Source organism: Phyllobates terribilis, unplaced genomic scaffold, assembly GCF_046119375.1.
Source record: "Phyllobates terribilis strain yellow unplaced genomic scaffold, ASM4611937v1 Scaffold_393__1_contigs__length_1774422, whole genome shotgun sequence".
Classification (NCBI taxonomy): Eukaryota; Metazoa; Chordata; class Amphibia; order Anura; family Dendrobatidae; genus Phyllobates; species Phyllobates terribilis.
Genome location: NW_027363153.1, coordinates 838,817 through 859,509, shown reverse-complemented (window position 1 = coordinate 859,509; position 20,693 = coordinate 838,817). Strand labels below are relative to the sequence as shown.

General features: G+C 48.7%; 11 non-coding genes and 1 pseudogene across 11 annotated transcripts; all 12 read left to right on the top strand.

The window, feature by feature from the left end:
• The first annotated feature begins 18 nt into the window (after positions 1–18).
• LOC141224669 (U2 spliceosomal RNA) lies at positions 19–209 on the top strand. Its single transcript, XR_012292003.1, has one exon. It is a non-coding gene; the product is annotated as a U2 spliceosomal RNA (small nuclear RNA).
• Positions 210–1,324: 1,115 nt separating this feature from the next.
• Positions 1,325–1,515, top strand: LOC141225079 (U2 spliceosomal RNA). The gene has a single exon (XR_012292403.1). It is a non-coding gene; the product is annotated as a U2 spliceosomal RNA (small nuclear RNA).
• Positions 1,516–2,630: 1,115 nt separating this feature from the next.
• Positions 2,631–2,821, top strand: LOC141224362 (U2 spliceosomal RNA). Its single transcript, XR_012291790.1, has one exon. It is a non-coding gene; the product is annotated as a U2 spliceosomal RNA (small nuclear RNA).
• Positions 2,822–3,936: 1,115 nt separating this feature from the next.
• Positions 3,937–4,127, top strand: LOC141224668 (U2 spliceosomal RNA). The gene has a single exon (XR_012292002.1). It is a non-coding gene; the product is annotated as a U2 spliceosomal RNA (small nuclear RNA).
• A 1,115-nt stretch (positions 4,128–5,242) lies between these two features.
• On the top strand, positions 5,243–5,433 carry LOC141224667 (U2 spliceosomal RNA). Its single transcript, XR_012292001.1, has one exon. It is a non-coding gene; the product is annotated as a U2 spliceosomal RNA (small nuclear RNA).
• A 1,115-nt stretch (positions 5,434–6,548) lies between these two features.
• On the top strand, positions 6,549–6,739 carry LOC141224666 (U2 spliceosomal RNA). The gene has a single exon (XR_012292000.1). It is a non-coding gene; the product is annotated as a U2 spliceosomal RNA (small nuclear RNA).
• A 1,114-nt stretch (positions 6,740–7,853) lies between these two features.
• Positions 7,854–8,044, top strand: LOC141224664 (U2 spliceosomal RNA). Its single transcript, XR_012291999.1, has one exon. It is a non-coding gene; the product is annotated as a U2 spliceosomal RNA (small nuclear RNA).
• Positions 8,045–15,459: 7,415 nt separating this feature from the next.
• LOC141224663 (U2 spliceosomal RNA) lies at positions 15,460–15,650 on the top strand. The gene has a single exon (XR_012291998.1). It is a non-coding gene; the product is annotated as a U2 spliceosomal RNA (small nuclear RNA).
• Positions 15,651–16,765: 1,115 nt separating this feature from the next.
• LOC141224662 (U2 spliceosomal RNA) lies at positions 16,766–16,956 on the top strand. The gene has a single exon (XR_012291997.1). It is a non-coding gene; the product is annotated as a U2 spliceosomal RNA (small nuclear RNA).
• A 1,115-nt stretch (positions 16,957–18,071) lies between these two features.
• On the top strand, positions 18,072–18,187 carry LOC141224553 (U2 spliceosomal RNA; annotated as a pseudogene).
• A 524-nt stretch (positions 18,188–18,711) lies between these two features.
• LOC141224392 (U2 spliceosomal RNA) lies at positions 18,712–18,894 on the top strand. The gene has a single exon (XR_012291818.1). It is a non-coding gene; the product is annotated as a U2 spliceosomal RNA (small nuclear RNA).
• A 1,115-nt stretch (positions 18,895–20,009) lies between these two features.
• LOC141224660 (U2 spliceosomal RNA) lies at positions 20,010–20,200 on the top strand. Its single transcript, XR_012291995.1, has one exon. It is a non-coding gene; the product is annotated as a U2 spliceosomal RNA (small nuclear RNA).
• The last annotated feature ends 493 nt before the right edge of the window (positions 20,201–20,693 follow it).

The window sequence follows — 20,693 nt, the reverse complement described above, 5'->3', positions numbered from 1 at the left end:
TTGAAACCAATTCTGGTTATCGCTTCTCGGCCTTTTGGCTAAGATCAAGTGTAGTATCTGTTCTTATCAGTTTAATATCTGATACGTCCCCTATCTGGGGACCATATATTAAATGGATTTTTAGAACAGGGAGATGGAAAAAGAGCTTGCTCTGTCCACTCCACGCATTGACCTGGTATTGCAGTATCTCCAGGACCGGTGCACCCCTTCTTTAATGCAGTTTCTAAAATCAGAAAGAATTGAATTCAATGTTTTTTGTTCATTTTGCTTGTTTGTCGGATTTTGGGATGGACTCTTTGGCTTTGCTTTTCTTCTCCTCATTGGATTTTTCATGTTCAAAGTTGCAGAAGCCAGATTACAAGCTCATTTTGGTTCAACTTCAGCAACTGTGCATTGCATTGCCATGTAATGTGATGCAATGCTATCTTTCTAGCTCTCCCTTTTTACTTCCTTTTGGATAAACAGACATATTAGGCAAGCATTTTGGAGCTTTCACCTAAATAACTACAGGTGGTGAGATAAGCTGCACAATATAATTGACCTTTCAGTATATTGTTGCACACACACCATCTATTTAGCAAATGCCCTTGTTATCAACAGCAGCCTTTTAAACTCACCTGAGCTAACAGGTATGTGCGCTGGTTACTCTGCTGCGCTAAAAATTTCTTTTTTGGTTTGCTACAATGCCTTTTCTGAAACGTTGTCTCCTTCTGCTGGAACACTGACTTCTTTCATTTAATGCCTGCAGACTATAAAAGAGAACCCAACCCAAAAAGTTTGGTTGATTAGTCTGTGGCATTCTGTTAAACTGTTGCTTATGGCGGTCTCTGTGAGCTTCTCAGCGACATTCAGCCAGCCAGGTATCCTGCCTGCAGTAGATGGAATGTGGCAATGGAACGCTGGCTGCGCGTGTCATAATAGGCTCTGAGCCTTTATATACCTGTGCACAGCAGCAGCCACCTTCAGTCTGCTGCTGGACAGCCAGCAGCAGCAGCAGCAGGAGAGGTATGTAATCAGGAGCCCTCCTGCTAAGGGTAGACAGCTGCTCGTTCCACCCCACCCCCCGCCTTAATTGGTTCTCCTCCCTTCCAACGGTGTTGAGGCGGGTGGGAACAGCAGGGGGTGAAGGTGCTGTGTTTAAAGAGGTGGAGTTATGCAGATCTAAAACGCGTGGATTGCAGCAGCAGCAAGCCGAAAAGTGCAGGCATGTAAGGGATCTAGAGGTTGACAACATGTCTTCTTAACGGGAGTCCAGGAGCTCATCTCCACAAATGGACTTTTCAGGATCCTTGGGTGGCTCCGTAGTTTGAAACCAATTCTGGTTATCGCTTCTCGGCCTTTTGGCTAAGATCAAGTGTAGTATATGTTCTTATCAGTTTAATATCTGATACGTCCCCTATCTGGGGACCATATATTAAATGGATTTTTAGAACAGGGAGATGGAAAAAGAGCTTGCTCTGTCCACTCCACGCATTGACCTGGTATTGCAGTATCTCCAGGACCGGTGCACCCCTTCTTTAATGCAGTTTCTAAAATCAGAAAGAATTGAATTCAATGTTTTTTGTTCATTTTGCTTGTTTGTCGGATTTTGGGATGGACTCTTTGGCTTTGCTTTTCTTCTCCTCATTGGATTTTTCATGTTCAAAGTTGCAGAAGCCAGATTACAAGCTCATTTTGGTTCAACTTCAGCAACTGTGCATTGCATTGCCATGTAATGTGATGCAATGCTATCTTTCTAGCTCTCCCTTTTTACTTCCTTTTGGATAAACAGACATATTAGGCAAGCATTTTGGAGCTTTCACCTAAATAACTACAGGTGGTGAGATAAGCTGCACAATATAATTGACCTTTCAGTATATTGTTGCACACACACCATCTATTTAGCAAATGCCCTTGTTATCAACAGCAGCCTTTTAAACTCACCTGAGCTAACAGGTATGTGCGCTGGTTACTCTGCTGCGCTTAAAATTTCTTTTTTGGTTTGCTACAATGCCTTTTCTGAAACGTTGTCTCCTTCTGCTGGAACACTGACTTCTTTCATTTAATGCCTGCAGACTATAAAAGAGAACCCAACCCAAAAAGTTTGGTTGATTAGTCTGTGGCATTCTGTTAAACTGTTGCTTATGGCGGTCTCTGTGAGCTTCTCAGCGACATTCAGCCAGCCAGGTATCCTGCCTGCAGTAGATGGAATGTGGCAATGGAACGCTGGCTGCGCGTGTCATAATAGGCTCTGAGCCTTTATATACCTGTGCACAGCAGCAGCCACCTTCAGTCTGCTGCTGGACAGCCAGCAGCAGCAGCAGCAGGAGAGGTATGTAATCAGGAGCCCTCCTGCTAAGGGTAGACAGCTGCTCGTTCCACCCCACCCCCCGCCTTAATTGGTTCTCCTCCCTTCCAACGGTGTTGAGGCGGGTGGGAACAGCAGGGGGTGAAGGTGCTGTGTTTAAAGAGGTGGAGTTATGCAGATCTAAAACGCGTGGATTGCAGCAGCAGCAAGCCGAAAAGTGCAGGCATGTAAGGGATCTAGAGGTTGACAACATGTCTTCTTAACGGGAGTCCAGGAGCTCATCTCCACAAATGGACTTTTCAGGATCCTTGGGTGGCTCCGTAGTTTGAAACCAATTCTGGTTATCGCTTCTCGGCCTTTTGGCTAAGATCAAGTGTAGTATCTGTTCTTATCAGTTTAATATCTGATACGTCCCCTATCTGGGGACCATATATTAAATGGATTTTTAGAACAGAGAGATGGAAAAAGAGCTTGCTCTGTCCACTCCACGCATTGACCTGGTATTGCAGTATCTCCAGGACCGGTGCACCCCTTCTTTAATGCAGTTTCTAAAATCAGAAAGAATTGAATTCAATGTTTTTTGTTCATTTTGCTTGTTTGTCGGATTTTGGGATGGACTCTTTGGCTTTGCTTTTCTTCTCCTCATTGGATTTTTCATGTTCAAAGTTGCAGAAGCCAGATTACAAGCTCATTTTGGTTCAACTTCAGCAACTGTGCATTGCATTGCCATGTAATGTGATGCAATGCTATCTTTCTAGCTCTCCCTTTTTACTTCCTTTTGGATAAACAGACATATTAGGCAAGCATTTTGGAGCTTTCACCTAAATAACTACAGGTGGTGAGATAAGCTGCACAATATAATTGACCTTTCAGTATATTGTTGCACACACACCATCTATTTAGCAAATGCCCTTGTTATCAACAGCAGCCTTTTAAACTCACCTGAGCTAACAGGTATGTGCGCTGGTTACTCTGCTGCGCTTAAAATTTCTTTTTTGGTTTGCTACAATGCCTTTTCTGAAACGTTGTCTCCTTCTGCTGGAACACTGACTTCTTTCATTTAATGCCTGCAGACTATAAAAGAGAACCCAACCCAAAAAGTTTGGTTGATTAGTCTGTGGCATTCTGTTAAACTGTTGCTTATGGCGGTCTCTGTGAGCTTCTCAGCGACATTCAGCCAGCCAGGTATCCTGCCTGCAGTAGATGGAATGTGGCAATGGAACGCTGGCTGCGCGTGTCATAATAGGCTCTGAGCCTTTATATACCTGTGCACAGCAGCAGCCACCTTCAGTCTGCTGCTGGACAGCCAGCAGCAGCAGCAGCAGGAGAGGTATGTAATCAGGAGCCCTCCTGCTAAGGGTAGACAGCTGCTCGTTCCACCCCACCCCCCGCCTTAATTGGTTCTCCTCCCTTCCAACGGTGTTGAGGCGGGTGGGAACAGCAGGGGGTGAAGGTGCTGTGTTTAAAGAGGTGGAGTTATGCAGATCTAAAACGCGTGGATTGCAGCAGCAGCAAGCCGAAAAGTGCAGGCATGTAAGGGATCTAGAGGTTGACAACATGTCTTCTTAACGGGAGTCCAGGAGCTCATCTCCACAAATGGACTTTTCAGGATCCTTGGGTGGCTCCGTAGTTTGAAACCAATTCTGGTTATCGCTTCTCGGCCTTTTGGCTAAGATCAAGTGTAGTATCTGTTCTTATCAGTTTAATATCTGATACGTCCCCTATCTGGGGACCATATATTAAATGGATTTTTAGAACAGGGAGATGGAAAAAGAGCTTGCTCTGTCCACTCCACGCATTGACCTGGTATTGCAGTATCTCCAGGACCGGTGCACCCCTTCTTTAATGCAGTTTCTAAAATCAGAAAGAATTGAATTCAATGTTTTTTGTTCATTTTGCTTGTTTGTCGGATTTTGGGATGGACTCTTTGGCTTTGCTTTTCTTCTCCTCATTGGATTTTTCATGTTCAAAGTTGCAGAAGCCAGATTACAAGCTCATTTTGGTTCAACTTCAGCAACTGTGCATTGCATTGCCATGTAATGTGATGCAATGCTATCTTTCTAGCTCTCCCTTTTTACTTCCTTTTGGATAAACAGACATATTAGGCAAGCATTTTGGAGCTTTCACCTAAATAACTACAGGTGGTGAGATAAGCTGCACAATATAATTGACCTTTCAGTATATTGTTGCACACACACCATCTATTTAGCAAATGCCCTTGTTATCAACAGCAGCCTTTTAAACTCACCTGAGCTAACAGGTATGTGCGCTGGTTACTCTGCTGCGCTTAAAATTTCTTTTTTGGTTTGCTACAATGCCTTTTCTGAAACGTTGTCTCCTTCTGCTGGAACACTGACTTCTTTCATTTAATGCCTGCAGACTATAAAAGAGAACCCAACCCAAAAAGTTTGGTTGATTAGTCTGTGGCATTCTGTTAAACTGTTGCTTATGGCGGTCTCTGTGAGCTTCTCAGCGACATTCAGCCAGCCAGGTATCCTGCCTGCAGTAGATGGAATGTGGCAATGGAACGCTGGCTGCGCGTGTCATAATAGGCTCTGAGCCTTTATATACCTGTGCACAGCAGCAGCCACCTTCAGTCTGCTGCTGGACAGCCAGCAGCAGCAGCAGCAGGAGAGGTATGTAATCAGGAGCCCTCCTGCTAAGGGTAGACAGCTGCTCGTTCCACCCCACCCCCCGCCTTAATTGGTTCTCCTCCCTTCCAACGGTGTTGAGGCGGGTGGGAACAGCAGGGGGTGAAGGTGCTGTGTTTAAAGAGGTGGAGTTATGCAGATCTAAAACGCGTGGATTGCAGCAGCAGCAAGCCGAAAAGTGCAGGCATGTAAGGGATCTAGAGGTTGACAACATGTCTTCTTAACGGGAGTCCAGGAGCTCATCTCCACAAATGGACTTTTCAGGATCCTTGGGTGGCTCCGTAGTTTGAAACCAATTCTGGTTATCGCTTCTCGGCCTTTTGGCTAAGATCAAGTGTAGTATCTGTTCTTATCAGTTTAATATCTGATACGTCCCCTATCTGGGGACCATATATTAAATGGATTTTTAGAACAGGGAGATGGAAAAAGAGCTTGCTCTGTCCACTCCACGCATTGACCTGGTATTGCAGTATCTCCAGGACCGGTGCACCCCTTCTTTAATGCAGTTTCTAAAATCAGAAAGAATTGAATTCAATGTTTTTTGTTCATTTTGCTTGTTTGTCGGATTTTGGGATGGACTCTTTGGCTTTGCTTTTCTTCTCCTCATTGGATTTTTCATGTTCAAAGTTGCAGAAGCCAGATTACAAGCTCATTTTGGTTCATCTTCAGCAACTGTGCATTGCATTGCCATGTAATGTGATGCAATGCTATCTTTCTAGCTCTCCCTTTTTACTTCCTTTTGGATAAACAGACATATTAGGCAAGCATTTTGGAGCTTTCACCTAAATAACTACAGGTGGTGAGATAAGCTGCACAATATAATTGACCTTTCAGTATATTGTTGCACACACACCATCTATTTAGCAAATGCCCTTGTTATCAACAGCAGCCTTTTAAACTCACCTGAGCTAACAGGTATGTGCGCTGGTTACTCTGCTGCGCTTAAAATTTCTTTTTTGGTTTGCTACAATGCCTTTTCTGAAACGTTGTCTCCTACTGCTGGAACACTGACTTCTTTCATTTAATGCCTGCAGACTATAAAAGAGAACCCAACCCAAAAAGTTTGGTTGATTAGTCTGTGGCATTCTGTTAAACTGTTGCTTATGGCGGTCTCTGTGAGCTTCTCAGCGACATTCAGCCAGCCAGGTATCCTGCCTGCAGTAGATGGAATGTGGCAATGGAACGCTGGCTGCGCGTGTCATAATAGGCTCTGAGCCTTTATATACCTGTGCACAGCAGCAGCCACCTTCAGTCTGCTGCTGGACAGCCAGCAGCAGCAGCAGCAGGAGAGGTATGTAATCAGGAGCCCTCCTGCTAAGGGTAGACAGCTGCTCGTTCCACCCCACCCCCCGCCTTAATTGGTTCTCCTCCCTTCCAACGGTGTTGAGGCGGGTGGGAACAGCAGGGGGTGAAGGTGCTGTGTTTAAAGAGGTGGAGTTATGCAGATCTAAAACGCGTGGATTGCAGCAGCAGCAAGCCGAAAAGTGCAGGCATGTAAGGGATCTAGAGGTTGACAACATGTCTTCTTAACGGGAGTCCAGGAGCTCATCTCCACAAATGGACTTTTCAGGATCCTTGGGTGGCTCCATAGTTTGAAACCAATTCTGGTTATCGCTTCTCGGCCTTTTGGCTAAGATCAAGTGTAGTATCTGTTCTTATCAGTTTAATATCTGATACGTCCCCTATCTGGGGACCATATATTAAATGGATTTTTAGAACAGGGAGATGGAAAAAGAGCTTGCTCTGTCCACTCCACGCATTGACCTGGTATTGCAGTATCTCCAGGACCGGTGCACCCCTTCTTTAATGCAGTTTCTAAAATCAGAAAGAATTGAATTCAATGTTTTTTGTTCATTTTGCTTGTTTGTCGGATTTTGGGATGGACTCTTTGGCTTTGCTTTTCTTCTCCTCATTGGATTTTTCATGTTCAAAGTTGCAGAAGCCAGATTACAAGCTCATTTTGGTTCAACTTCAGCAACTGTGCATTGCATTGCCATGTAATGTGATGCAATGCTATCTTTCTAGCTCTCCCTTTTTACTTCCTTTTGGATAAACAGACATATTAGGCAAGCATTTTGGAGCTTTCACCTAAATAACTACAGGTGGTGAGATAAGCTGCACAATATAATTGACCTTTCAGTATATTGTTGCACACACACCATCTATTTAGCAAATGCCCTTGTTATCAACAGCAGCCTTTTAAACTCACCTGAGCTAACAGGTATGTGCGCTGGTTACTCTGCTGCGCTTAAAATTTCTTTTTTGGTTTGCTACAATGCCTTTTCTGAAACGTTGTCTCCCTCTGCTGGAACACTGACTTCTTTCATTTAATGCCTGCAGACTATAAAAGAGAACCCAACCCAAAAAGTTTGGTTGATTAGTCTGTGGCATTCTGTTAAACTGTTGCTTATGGCGGTCTCTGTGAGCTTCTCAGCGACATTCAGCCAGCCAGGTATCCTGCCTGCAGTAGATGGAATGTGGCAATGGAACGCTGGCTGCGCGTGTCATAATAGGCTCTGAGCCTTTATATACCTGTGCACAGCAGCAGCCACCTTCAGTCTGCTGCTGGACAGCCAGCAGCAGCAGCAGCAGGAGAGGTATGTAATCAGGAGCCCTCCTGCTAAGGGTAGACAGCTGCTCGTTCCACCCCACCCCCCGCCTTAATTGGTTCTCCTCCCTTCCAACGGTGTTGAGGCGGGTGGGAACAGCAGGGGGTGAAGGTGCTGTGTTTAAAGAGGTGGAGTTATGCAGATCTAAAACGCGTGGATTGCAGCAGCAGCAAGCCGAAAAGTGCAGGCATGTAAGGGATCTAGAGGTTGACAACATGTCTTCTTAACGGGAGTCCAGGAGCTCATCTCCACAAATGGACTTTTCAGGATCCTTGGGTGGCTCCGTAGTTTAAACCAATTCTGGTTATCGCTTCTCGGCCTTTTGGCTAAGATCAAGTGTAGTATCTGTTCTTATCAGTTTAATATCTGATACGTCCCCTATCTGGGGACCATATATTAAATGGATTTTTAGAACAGGGAGATGGAAAAAGAGCTTGCTCTGTCCACTCCACGCATTGACCTGGTATTGCAGTATCTCCAGGACCGGTGCACCCCTTCTTTAATGCAGTTTCTAAAATCAGAAAGAATTGAATTCAATGTTTTTTGTTCATTTTTGTTATGCACACGCCCGGACTGACTGGCGTGTGCGGGTGTTGTGGTTCCACTGGACCATGGACCGGAGAGTGCCTGGAGGGGCGTGACTAAGTATCTGGCCGATCCGACCAAGGTGGCACGACGGCATACGACGCCAGTGCACCAGGGAGAAACCGGGCAGAGGGACCAGGTGCTACTCCAGGTCAAACTCCGGACACGGGGGTTGACCCACACTGGAATTACTGGAACAGGCAGGTTAGGCTGGCACAGACTGGTGGATGTAAGCAAACACGGCAGGTATGCAGAGGGGTGGATACAGGCGAGTATGCAGGCAGGGAGGTACTGGCCGAAAGGACGGGCTGGAGCACAGAAAGGTTAAGACCCAGTACAGACTGGGTCACAGAACCGCAGATGCGGTAGACAACCACAGCAGAGAGGGAACGCCCAAAGCGGTGGGCAAGAACAGAGCAGGACGGGGCTGCAGGAGCAGCGAGCACAAGCAGGGCAGGACAGGACTGCCGGAGCAGCGGGCAGAAGCAGGGCAGGACAGGACTGCCGGATCAGCGGGCAGAAGCAGGGCAGGACAGGACTGCCGGATCAGCGGGCAGAAGCAGGGCAGGACAGGACAGGACTGCCGGAGCAGCGGGCAGAAGCAGGGCAGGACAGGACAGGACTGCCGGAGCAGCGGGCAGAAGCAGGGCAGGACAGGACAGGACTGCCGGAGCAGCGGGCAGAAGCAGGGCAGGACAGGACAGGACTGCCGGAGCAGCGGGCAGAAGCAGGGCAGGACAGGACAGGACTGCCGGAGCAGCGGGCAGAAGCAGGGCAGGACAGGACAGGACTGCCGGAGCAGCGGGCAGAAGCAGGGCAGGACAGGACAGGACTGCCGGAGCAGCGGGCAGAAGCAGGGCAGGACAGGACAGGACTGCCGGAGCAGCGGGCAGAAGCAGGGCAGGACAGGACAGGACTGCCGAAGCAGCGGGCAGAAGCAGGGCAGGACAGGACTGCCAGAGCAGCGGGCAGAAGCAGGGCAGGACAGGACTGCCAGAGCAGCGGGCAGAAGCAGGGCAGGACAGGACTGCCGGAGCAGCGGGCAGAAGCAGGGCAGGACAGGACTGCCTGAGCAGCGGGCAGAAGCAGGGCAGGACAGGACTGCCGGAGCAGCGGGCAGAAGCAGGGCAGGACAGGACTGCCGGAGCAGTGAGCAAGGAGTCAGAGCAGGACGGACAGGGCTCTGTTCACACGGAACAGACAGGAAGGGAAAGGCAGAGCCAGATACCCACAGGGTACTTGCAGTGAAGTAGCGAGGGGACCACAAACTCACAAACGGGAGTACAGAGACAACAAGCAGGAGTTAGGTACGAGTTCAGACTCTGCAGAAAAAGGAAAGGAACAGACAGAGGCAAAACAGGTAAAGGATAGGAGAGAGTTCAGACTGGAACTGAGTGTACGGAAGAGACCGACACTGCAGCGGGATACAGGAGCGGGTCTGGGAATACGGCCCCCAGAGAGGCGGGACGAACAGGCAAGGAGCGTGTTCAGACAGGACAGACAAGATACAGGAACGGATCTAGGTAATCGGCCCCTAGAAGGCGGGAGGAACAGGCTAGGAGCGTGTTCAGACAGGCCTGGAAATACAGCCTCCAGGAAAGGCAGCAGGCAAGAGTACACAGACAGGACTCAGTTCAGACACGGGAACTGATACCACAAGGCAGGAGACATAGACAGGACTCAGTTCAGACACGGGAACAGATACTGCAAGACAGGAGAAATAGACAGGACTCAGTTCAGACAGGAACAGATACCACAAGGCAGGGACACAAACAGGACTCTGTTCAGACGGGAACAGATACCGCAAGGCACAGACAGGCAGATCTAGGAATACGGCCCCTAGAAGGCGAAAGAACAGGCAAGAAGCGTGTTCACAAAAACAGACCACAGTTCAGACACAGAACTGGAAAACAGGCAGGAAAACAGGATAGGACCTGGCATGTCAGAGACAAAAAGCCGACTGACAGGACACAATGCTCAGGCGCCATCTTGAGGAAGAAGGTGGTATAAATACCCAAAGATGGACAGCAATAGGCTGAAGGTGCAACAGGGGCGTGTCCACAGCAGGTACAAGAAACAGGAAGTTCAGCGGGTGTCGCCCTATGCAGCCAAAACAGACAAACAGACAGCAAGGAGGGAAGCCAGAGAGACATTCTGGACTGGAGATCAAGTGCGCGCTCTTGCACAGTGGGAGATGGACCACCATGCAAGGACGCCGCCAGGTATGTTACAGTACCCCCCCCCTTACGCCCCCTCTTCTTCAGGCCTGCCAGAATCTTCCGCAGGGAATTCGAGGACCAGTCGTTCACTTCAAGGAGATCACTTCCACTGTCCACAGGAAAAATTGATTTCATCTGGTTAGCTAGGATGCTACCTCCTATCCAGCCATCCCTAGCAACAGACGAAACGGGTGGAGTACCAGGAACAGCACACAAGGAAGTCTCTCTCCACATATTTTCAGGTGGCACCCCAGAGGGTACAGGAGACGACTGGAAGTCCTTCACCGGGTTGGAGGGGGACAGAGACTTGGGGGTAATCTCTGCTTCGAGGTACATCTTGTCAAGCTCACAGGAAGAAATAGACGGGTTATCAGGTACATAATGAGGAAAAGTCACTGTCTCTTTGTTATCTGGTGGTACCCCGGAGAATTCAGGAAACAACTGGAGGTCCTCCGCCGGGTCAGAAGAGTGCAGAGGCTCAGAGAAAACATCTGCTTCAGAGTACACAAGGTCGGACTCACTGGACGAAGCAAGCGAGGTATCAGATCCAGGATATAGGAAAGTCTCTGTCCATTCACCACCAGGTGGCACCCCGAAGGGTTCTGGAGACAACTGGAGGTCCTCCGCCTGGTCGGAGGGGTGTAGAGACTCGGGATTAACCTCTGCTTCGGAGTACACTAGGTTGGACTCACTGGACGAAGCGAGCGAGGTATCAGGTACAGAGTAAAGGAGAGTCTCTGTCCTTTCGCTACCAGGTAGCACCCCGAAGGGTTCTGGACACAACTGGAGGTCCTCCGCCTGGTCGGAGGGGTGTAGAGACTCGGGAGTAACCTCTGCTTCGGAGTACACTAGGTTGGACTCACTGGACGAAGCGAGCGAGGTATCAGGTACAGAGTATAGGAGAGTCTCTGTCCTTTCGCTACCAGGTAGCACCCCGAAGGGTTCTGGAGACAACTGGAGGTCCTCCGCCTGGTCGGAGGGGTGTAGAGACTCGGGGGTAACTACCACTTTGGGGTACCCATTGTCAGGCTCACAGGACGAAGCGGACAAAGTATCGAGTACCGAGTGTAGAGAAGTCTCTCTCCATTTGTCATCGAGTGGTATCCCGGAGGATTCAGGAGGCAACAGGGGGTCCTCCGCCAGGTAGTAGAGGTGCACAGACTCTGAGGTAACCACAGCTTTGGAGCATCCTTGGACATGCACACCGGTTAAAGTGGGTGAAGCATCTGATGCTGGGTGCAGGAAGTTCTCCTGTGTGGAGTCTGGATGGGCAGAAGTCTCTTCGGGCAGGAGAACCGGAGCACTACCCACACACATTACCCATTGGGGCTTCTCCGGGATACAGGGAGATGAAGCTTCAGTAGGGACTTCAAGGTTGGGGTCAGGAGGTCTCAGGGAGGACAGACCCTGGCGTGACGGCTTGCCTCTACGTCTAGCACGTCTGGACTGCCTCTTGAGGTTGGGAGAAGTATTCCGGAAAGCGTAGTCACCCTGTGAGGATTCTGGGTGGGCAGTAGTCTCATTGGGCTGGAGGACTATTGCGCTACCCACACACATTACCCATCGGGGCTGCTCCGGGATATTGGGAGGTGAAGCTTCAGCAGGAGCCTCCGGGTTAGGATCATCGAAGACCATTAGAAAGGCCACCAGGAAGGCCATTAGGTCCAGGAGGATCGGATCCCGTGTTTCATATAGGGGGTTGATCCATTCCAAGGCATCACCCGCCAGGTAAGACATAATGAATGCCACCTTAACCCGATCGGTGGGAAAACATAGAGGGTAGAACTTGAAGTGTAGCATGCATTGCTCCACAAATGCACGACTTTGTCTTGGATCCCCATAGTAACGTGGCGGATCCGCAGGAACGAGAGCAGATAGATCCATCTGGACGGGTGCGTAATTCGCCTGGAACTCAGCTGAGAAAAAAAAAAACTTTTATTTATTTATTTTTAATGCATGTATTCGCTGGAAAACTTCTCAGAGAGCGAAGGCCGTGGGGCTCAACGGGAACCATGGCCTGAGCATGCTGTTATGCACACGCCCGGACTGACTGGCGTGTGCGGGTGTTGTGGTTCCACTGGACCATGGACCGGAGAGTGCCTGGAGGGGCGTGACTAAGTATCTGGCCGATCCGACCAAGGTGGCACGACGGCATACGACGCCAGTGCACCAGGGAGAAACCGGGCAGAGGGACCAGGTGCTACTCCAGGTCAAACTCCGGACACGGGGGTTGACCCACACTGGAATTACTGGAACAGGCAGGTTAGGCTGGCACAGACTGGTGGATGTAAGCAAACACGGCAGGTATGCAGAGGGGTGGATACAGGCGAGTATGCAGGCAGGGAGGTACTGGCCGAAAGGACGGGCTGGAGCACAGAAAGGTTAAGACCCAGTACAGACTGGGTCACAGAACCGCAGATGCGGTAGACAACCACAGCAGAGAGGGAACACCCAAAGCGGTGGGCAAGAACAGAGCAGGACGGGGCTGCAGGAGCAGCGAGCACAAGCAGGGCAGGACAGGACTGCCGGAGTAGCGGGCAGAAGCAGGGCAGGACAGGACAGGACTGCCGGAGCAGCGGGCAGAAGCAGGGCAGGACAGGACAGGACTGCCGGAGCAGCGGGCAGAAGCAGGGCAGGACAGGACAGGACTGCCGGAGCAGCGGGCAGAAGCAGGGCAGGACAGGACAGGACTGCCGGAGCAGCGGGCAGAAGCAGGGCAGGACAGGACAGGACTGCCGAAGCAGCGGGCAGAAGCAGGGCAGGACAGGACTGCCAGAGCAGCGGGCAGAAGCAGGGCAGGACAGGACTGCCGGAGCAGCGGGCAGAAGCAGGGCAGGACAGGACTGCCGGAGCAGCGGGCAGAAGCAGGGCAGGACAGGACTGCCGGAGCAGCGGGCAGAAGCAGGGCAGGACAGGACTGCCGGAGCAGCGGGCAGAAGCAGGGCAGGACAGGACTGCCGGAGCAGTGAGCAAGGAGTCAGAGCAGGACGGACAGGGCTCTGTTCACACGGAACAGACAGGAAGGGAAAGGCAGAGCCAGATACCCACAGGGTACTTGCAGTGAAGTAGCGAGGGGACCACAAACTCACAAACGGGAGTACAGAGACAACAAGCAGGAATTAGGTACGAGTTCAGACTCTGCAGAAAAAGGAAAGGAACAGACAGAGGCAAAACAGGTAAAGGATAGGAGAGAGTTCAGACTGGAACTGAGTGTACGGAAGAGACCGACACTGCAGCGGGATACAGGAGCGGGTCTGGGAATACGGCCCCCAGAGAGGCGGGACAAACAGGCAAGGAGCGTGTTCAGACAGGACAGACAAGATACAGGAACGGATCTAGGTAATCGGCCCCTAGAAGGCGGGAGGAACAGGCTAGGAGCGTGTTCAGACAGGCCTGGAAATACAGCCTCCAGGAAAGGCAGCAGGCAAGAGTACACAGACAGGACTCAGTTCAGACACGGGAACTGATACCACAAGGCAGGAGACATAGACAGGACTCAGTTCAGACACGGGAACAGATACTGCAAGACAGGAGAAATAGACAGGACTCAGTTCAGACAGGAACAGATACCACAAGGCAGGGACACAAACAGGACTCTGTTCAGACGGGAACAGATACCGCAAGGCACAGACAGGCAGATCTAGGAATACGGCCCCTAGAAGGCGAAAGAACAGGCAAGAAGCGTGTTCACAAAAACAGACCACAGTTCAGACACAGAACTGGAAAACAGGCAGGAAAACAGGATAGGACCTGGCATGTCAGAGACAAAAAGCCGACTGACAGGACACAATGCTCAGGCGCCATCTTGAGGAAGAAGGTGGTATAAATACCCAAAGATGGACAGCAATAGGCTGAAGGTGCAACAGGGGCGTGTCCACAGCAGGTACAAGAAACAGGAAGTTCAGCGGGTGTCGCCCTATGCAGCCAAAACAGACAAACAAACAGCAAGGAGGGAAGCCAGAGAGACATTCTGGACTGGAGATCAAGTGCGCGCTCTTGCACAGTGGGAGATGGACCACCATGCAAGGACGCCGCCAGGTATGTTACAATTTTGCTTGTTTGTCGGATTTTGGGATGGACTCTTTGGCTTTGCTTTTCTTCTCCTCATTGGATTTTTCATGTTCAAAGTTGCAGAAGCCAGATTACAAGCTCATTTTGGTTCAACTTCAGCAACTGTGCATTGCATTGCCATGTAATGTGATGCAATGCTATCTTTCTAGCTCTCCCTTTTTACTTCCTTTTGGATAAACAGACATATTAGGCAAGCATTTTGGAGCTTTCACCTAAATAACTACAGGTGGTGAGATAAGCTGCACAATATAATTGACCTTTCAGTATATTGTTGCACACACACCATCTATTTAGCAAATGCCCTTGTTATCAACAGCAGCCTTTTAAACTCACCTGAGCTAACAGGTATGTGCGCTGGTTACTCTGCTGCGCTTAAAATTTCTTTTTTGGTTTGCTACAATGCCTTTTCTGAAACGTTGTCTCCTTCTGCTGGAACACTGACTTCTTTCATTTAATGCCTGCAGACTATAAAAGAGAACCCAACCCAAAAAGTTTGGTTGATTAGTCTGTGGCATTCTGTTAAACTGTTGCTTATGGCGGTCTCTGTGAGCTTCTCAGCGACATTCAGCCAGCCAGGTATCCTGCCTGCAGTAGATGGAATGTGGCAATGGAACGCTGGCTGCGCGTGTCATAATAGGCTCTGAGCCTTTATATACCTGTGCACAGCAGCAGCCACCTTCAGTCTGCTGCTGGACAGACAGCAGCAGCAGCAGGAGAGGTATGTAATCAGGAGCCCTCCTGCTAAGGGTAGACAGCTGCTCATTCCACCCCACCCCCCGCCTTAATTGGTTCTCCTCCCTTCCAACGGTGTTGAGGCGGGTGGGAACAGCAGGGGGTGAAGGTGCTGTGTTTAAAGAGGTGGAGTTATGCAGATCTAAAACGCGTGGATTGCAGCAGCAGCAAGCCGAAAAGTGCAGGCATGTAAGGGATCTAGAGGTTGACAACATGTCTTCTTAACGGGAGTCCAGGAGCTCATCTCCACAAATGGACTTTTCAGGATCCTTGGGTGGCTCCGTAGTTTGAAACCAATTCTGGTTATCGCTTCTCGGCCTTTTGGCTAAGATCAAGTGTAGTATCTGTTCTTATCAGTTTAATATCTGATACGTCCCCTATCTGGGGACCATATATTAAATGGATTTTTAGAACAGGGAGATGGAAAAAGAGCTTGCTCTGTCCACTCCACGCATTGACCTGGTATTGCAGTATCTCCAGGACCGGTGCACCCCTTCTTTAATGCAGTTTCTAAAATCAGAAAGAATTGAATTCAATGTTTTTTGTTCATTTTGCTTGTTTGTCGGATTTTGGGATGGACTCTTTGGCTTTGCTTTTCTTCTCCTCATTGGATTTTTCATGTTCAAAGTTGCAGAAGCCAGATTACAAGCTCATTTTGGTTCAACTTCAGCAACTGTGCATTGCATTGCCATGTAATGTGATGCAATGCTATCTTTCTAGCTCTCCCTTTTTACTTCCTTTTGGATAAACAGACATATTAGGCAAGCATTTTGGAGCTTTCACCTAAATAACTACAGGCGGTGAGATAAGCTGCACAATATAATTGACCTTTCAGTATATTGTTGCACACACACCATCTATTTAGCAAATGCCCTTGTTATCAACAGCAGCCTTTTAAACTCACCTGAGCTAACAGGTATGTGCGCTGGTTACTCTGCTGCGCTTAAAATTTCTTTTTTGGTTTGCTACAATGCCTTTTCTGAAACGTTGTCTCCTTCTGCTGGAACACTGACTTCTTTCATTTAATGCCTGCAGACTATAAAAGAGAACCCAACCCAAAAAGTTTGGTTGATTAGTCTGTGGCATTCTGTTAAACTGTTGCTTATGGCGGTCTCTGTGAGCTTCTCAGCGACATTCAGCCAGCCAGGTATCCTGCCTGCAGTAGATGGAATGTGGCAATGGAACGCTGGCTGCGCGTGTCATAATAGGCTCTGAGCCTTTATATACCTGTGCACAGCAGCAGCCACCTTCAGTCTGCTGCTGGACAGCCAGCAGCAGCAGCAGCAGGAGAGGTATGTAATCAGGAGCCCTCCTGCTAAGGGTAGACAGCTGCTCGTTCCACCCCACCCCCCGCCTTAATTGGTTCTCCTCCCTTCCAACGGTGTTGAGGCGGGTGGGAACAGCAGGGGGTGAAGGTGCTGTGTTTAAAGAGGTGGAGTTATGCAGATCTAAAACGCGTGGATTGCAGCAGCAGCAAGCCGAAAAGTGCAGGCATGTAAGGGATCTAGAGGTTGACAACATGTCTTCTTAACGGGAGTCCAGGAGCTCATCTCCACAAATGGACTTTTCAGGATCCTTGGGTGGCTCCGTAGTTTGAAACCAATTCTGGTTATCGCTTCTCGGCCTTTTGGCTAAGATCAAGTGTAGTATCTGTTCTTATCAGTTTAATATCTGATACGTCCCCTATCTGGGGACCATATATTAAATGGATTTTTAGAACAGGGAGATGGAAAAAGAGCTTGCTCTGTCCACTCCACGCATTGACCTGGTATTGCAGTATCTCCAGGACCGGTGCACCCCTTCTTTAATGCAGTTTCTAAAATCAGAAAGAATTGAATTCAATGTTTTTTGTTCATTTTGCTTGTTTGTCGGATTTTGGGATGGACTCTTTGGCTTTGCTTTTCTTCTCCTCATTGGATTTTTCATGTTCAAAGTTGCAGAAGCCAGATTACAAGCTCATTTTGGTTCAACTTCAGCAACTGTGCATTGCATTGCCATGTAATGTGATGCAATGCTATCTTTCTAGCTCTCCCTTTTTACTTCCTTTTGGATAAACAGACATATTAGGCAAGCATTTTGGAGCTTTCACCTAAATAACTACAGGTGGTGAGATAAGCTGCACAATATAATTGACCTTTCAGTATATTGTTGCACACACACCATCTATTTAGCAAATGCCCTTGTTATCAACAGCAGCCTTTTAAACTCACCTGAGCTAACAGGTATGTGCGCTGGTTACTCTGCTGCGCTTAAAATTTCTTTTTTGGTTTGCTACAATGCCTTTTCTGAAACGTTGTCTCCTTCTGCTGGAACACTGACTTCTTTCATTTAATGCCTGCAGACTATAAAAGAGAACCCAACCCAAAAAGTTTGGTTGATTAGTCTGTGGCATTCTGTTAAACTGTTGCTTATGGCGGTCTCTGTGAGCTTCTCAGCGACATTCAGCCAGCCAGGTATCCTGCCTGCAGTAGATGGAATGTGGCAATGGAACGCTGGCTGCGCGTGTCATAATAGGCTCTGAGCCTTTATATACCTGTGCACAGCAGCAGCCACCTTCAGTCTGCTGCTGGACAGCCAGCAGCAGCAGCAGCAGGAGAGGTATGTAATCAGGAGCCCTCCTGCTAAGGGTAGACAGCTGCTCGTTCCACCCCACCCCCCGCCTTAATTGGTTCTCCTCCCTTCCAACGGTGTTGAGGCGGGTGGGAACAGCAGGGGGTGAAGGTGCTGTGTTTAAAGAGGTGGAGTTATGCAGATCTAAAACGCGTGGATTGCAGCAGCAGCAAGCCGAAAAGTGCAGGCATGTAAGGGATCTAGAGGTTGACAACATGTCTTCTTAACGGGAGTCCAGGAGCTCATCTCCACAAATGGACTTTTCAGGATCCTTGGGTGGCTCCGTAGTTTGAAACCAATTCTGGTTATCGCTTCTCGGCCTTTTGGCTAAGATCAAGTGTAGTATCTTTTGAAAAGGCAGTTTTGTCCTTGGGCTGCCCTAGTAAATTGATGCTTATTACACGCTGGTTTGGTGCACTTGTTAGTACGCCAGGTGGCTCATAGAGTTATCTGATGGAAAACATGGCCCTCCAGGATCGAAGTCACTTGGCTGGGTAAGTGTGAGGGCTTTGGAGCAATGTGCCCCAGGAGTAGGCGCCCTGGTGGGAGTCCAAGCTTACTGGGACTGGGAACCCCAGAAAGACTTGGCTTCGTAGCACGCCGCACCTTTGCCAATCATACTTTCTGAGCAACCCCCCCTATTCCTGGCCTCCGGGCTAGGAAGGGGAATTTTTATAAACCCGGTCGGAGGTCCGGTCAGCTTTGGGCTGAGAAACCAACACAGGCTCCAGCTCCACTAGGGTGGCAGCCTAGATGGAAGCTGGGAGCACGAAAACGGCTCTTCTCCGGCTTCGGCTAGGGAGAGCATCGGAGATCCCTGATCCTCGCTGTGGCCTTCTGGCTCAGAGGGATGGGGATGGTTAATTGGGGACCCTCTCCTCCGGGAAGGGTCCACATGAATCCTCGCCTCGTGCGCTGTTTTGGTGTGACTTCGGTCACATTTTTCAGTGCCTTGGATGCAGCTTCAATCAAAAAAATCTGTTCTTATCAGTTTAATATCTGATACGTCCCCTATCTGGGGACCATATATTAAATGGATTTTTAGAACAGGGAGATGGAAAAAGAGCTTGCTCTGTCCACTCCACGCATTGACCTGGTATTGCAGTATCTCCAGGACCGGTGCACCCCTTCTTTAATGCAGTTTCTAAAATCAGAAAGAATTGAATTCAATGTTTTTTGTTCATTTTGCTTGTTTGTCGGATTTTGGGATGGACTCTTTGGCTTTGCTTTTCTTCTCCTCATTGGATTTTTCATGTTCAAAGTTGCAGAAGCCAGATTACAAGCTCATTTTGGTTCAACTTCAGCAACTGTGCATTGCATTGCCATGTAATGTGATGCAATGCTATCTTTCTAGCTCTCCCTTTTTACTTCCTTTTGGATAAACAGACATATTAGGCAAGCATTTTGGAGCTTTCACCTAAATAACTACAGGTGGTGAGATAAGCTGCACAATATAATTGACCTTTCAGTATATTGTTGCACACACACCATCTATTTAGCAAATGCCCTTGTTATCAACAGCAGCCTTTTAAACTCACCTGAGCTAACAGGTATGTGCGCTGGTTACTCTGCTGCGCTTAAAATTTCTTTTTTGGTTTGCTACAATGCCTTTTCTGAAACGTTGTCTCCTTCTGCTGGAACACTGACTTCTTTCATTTAATGCCTGCAGACTATAAAAGAGAACCCAACCCAAAAAGTTTGGTTGATTAGTCTGTGGCATTCTGTTAAACTGTTGCTTATGGCGGTCTCTGTGAGCTTCTCAGCGACATTCAGCCAGCCAGGTATCCTGCCTGCAGTAGATGGAATGTGGCAATGGAACGCTGGCTGCGCGTGTCATAATAGGCTCTGAGCCTTTATATACCTGTGCACAGCAGCAGCCACCTTCAGTCTGCTGCTGGACAGCCAGCAGCAGCAGCAGCAGGAGAGGTATGTAATCAGGAGCCCTCCTGCTAAGGGTAGACAGCTGCTCGTTCCACCCCACCCCCCGCCTTAATTGGTTCTCCTCCCTTCCAACGGTGTTGAGGCGGGTGGGAACAGCAGGGGGTGAAGGTGCTGTGTTTAAAGAGGTGGAGTTATGCAGATCTAAAACGCGTGGATTGCAGCAGCAGCAAGCCGAAAAGTGCAGGCATGTAAGGGATCTAGAGGTTGACAACATGTCTTCTTAACGGGAGTCCAGGAGCTCATCTCCACAAATGGACTTTTCAGGATCCTTGGGTGGCTCCGTAGTTTGAAACCAATTCTGGTTATCGCTTCTCGGCCTTTTGGCTAAGATCAAGTGTAGTATCTGTTCTTATCAGTTTAATATCTGATACGTCCCCTATCTGGGGACCATATATTAAATGGATTTTTAGAACAGGGAGATGGAAAAAGAGCTTGCTCTGTCCACTCCACGCATTGACCTGGTATTGCAGTATCTCCAGGACCGGTGCACCCCTTCTTTAATGCAGTTTCTAAAATCAGAAAGAATTGAATTCAATGTTTTTTGTTCATTTTGCTTGTTTGTCGGATTTTGGGATGGACTCTTTGGCTTTGCTTTTCTTCTCCTCATTGGATTTTTCATGTTCAAAGTTGCAGAAGCCAGATTACAAGCTCATTTTGGTTCAACTTCAGCAACTGTGCATTGCATTGCCATGTAATGTGATGCAATGCTATCTTTCTAGCTCTCCCTTTTTACTTCCTTTTGGATAAACAGACATATTAGGCAAGCATTTTGGAGCTTTCACCTAAATAACTACAGGTGGTGAGATAAGCTGCACAATATAATTGACCTTTCAGTATATTGTTGCACACACACCATCTATTTAGCAAATGCCCTTGTTATCAACAGCAGCCTTTTAAACTCACCTGAGCTAACAGGTATGTGCGCTGGTTACTCTGCTGCGCTTAAAATTTCTTTTTTGGTTTGCTACAATGCCTTTTCTGAAACGTT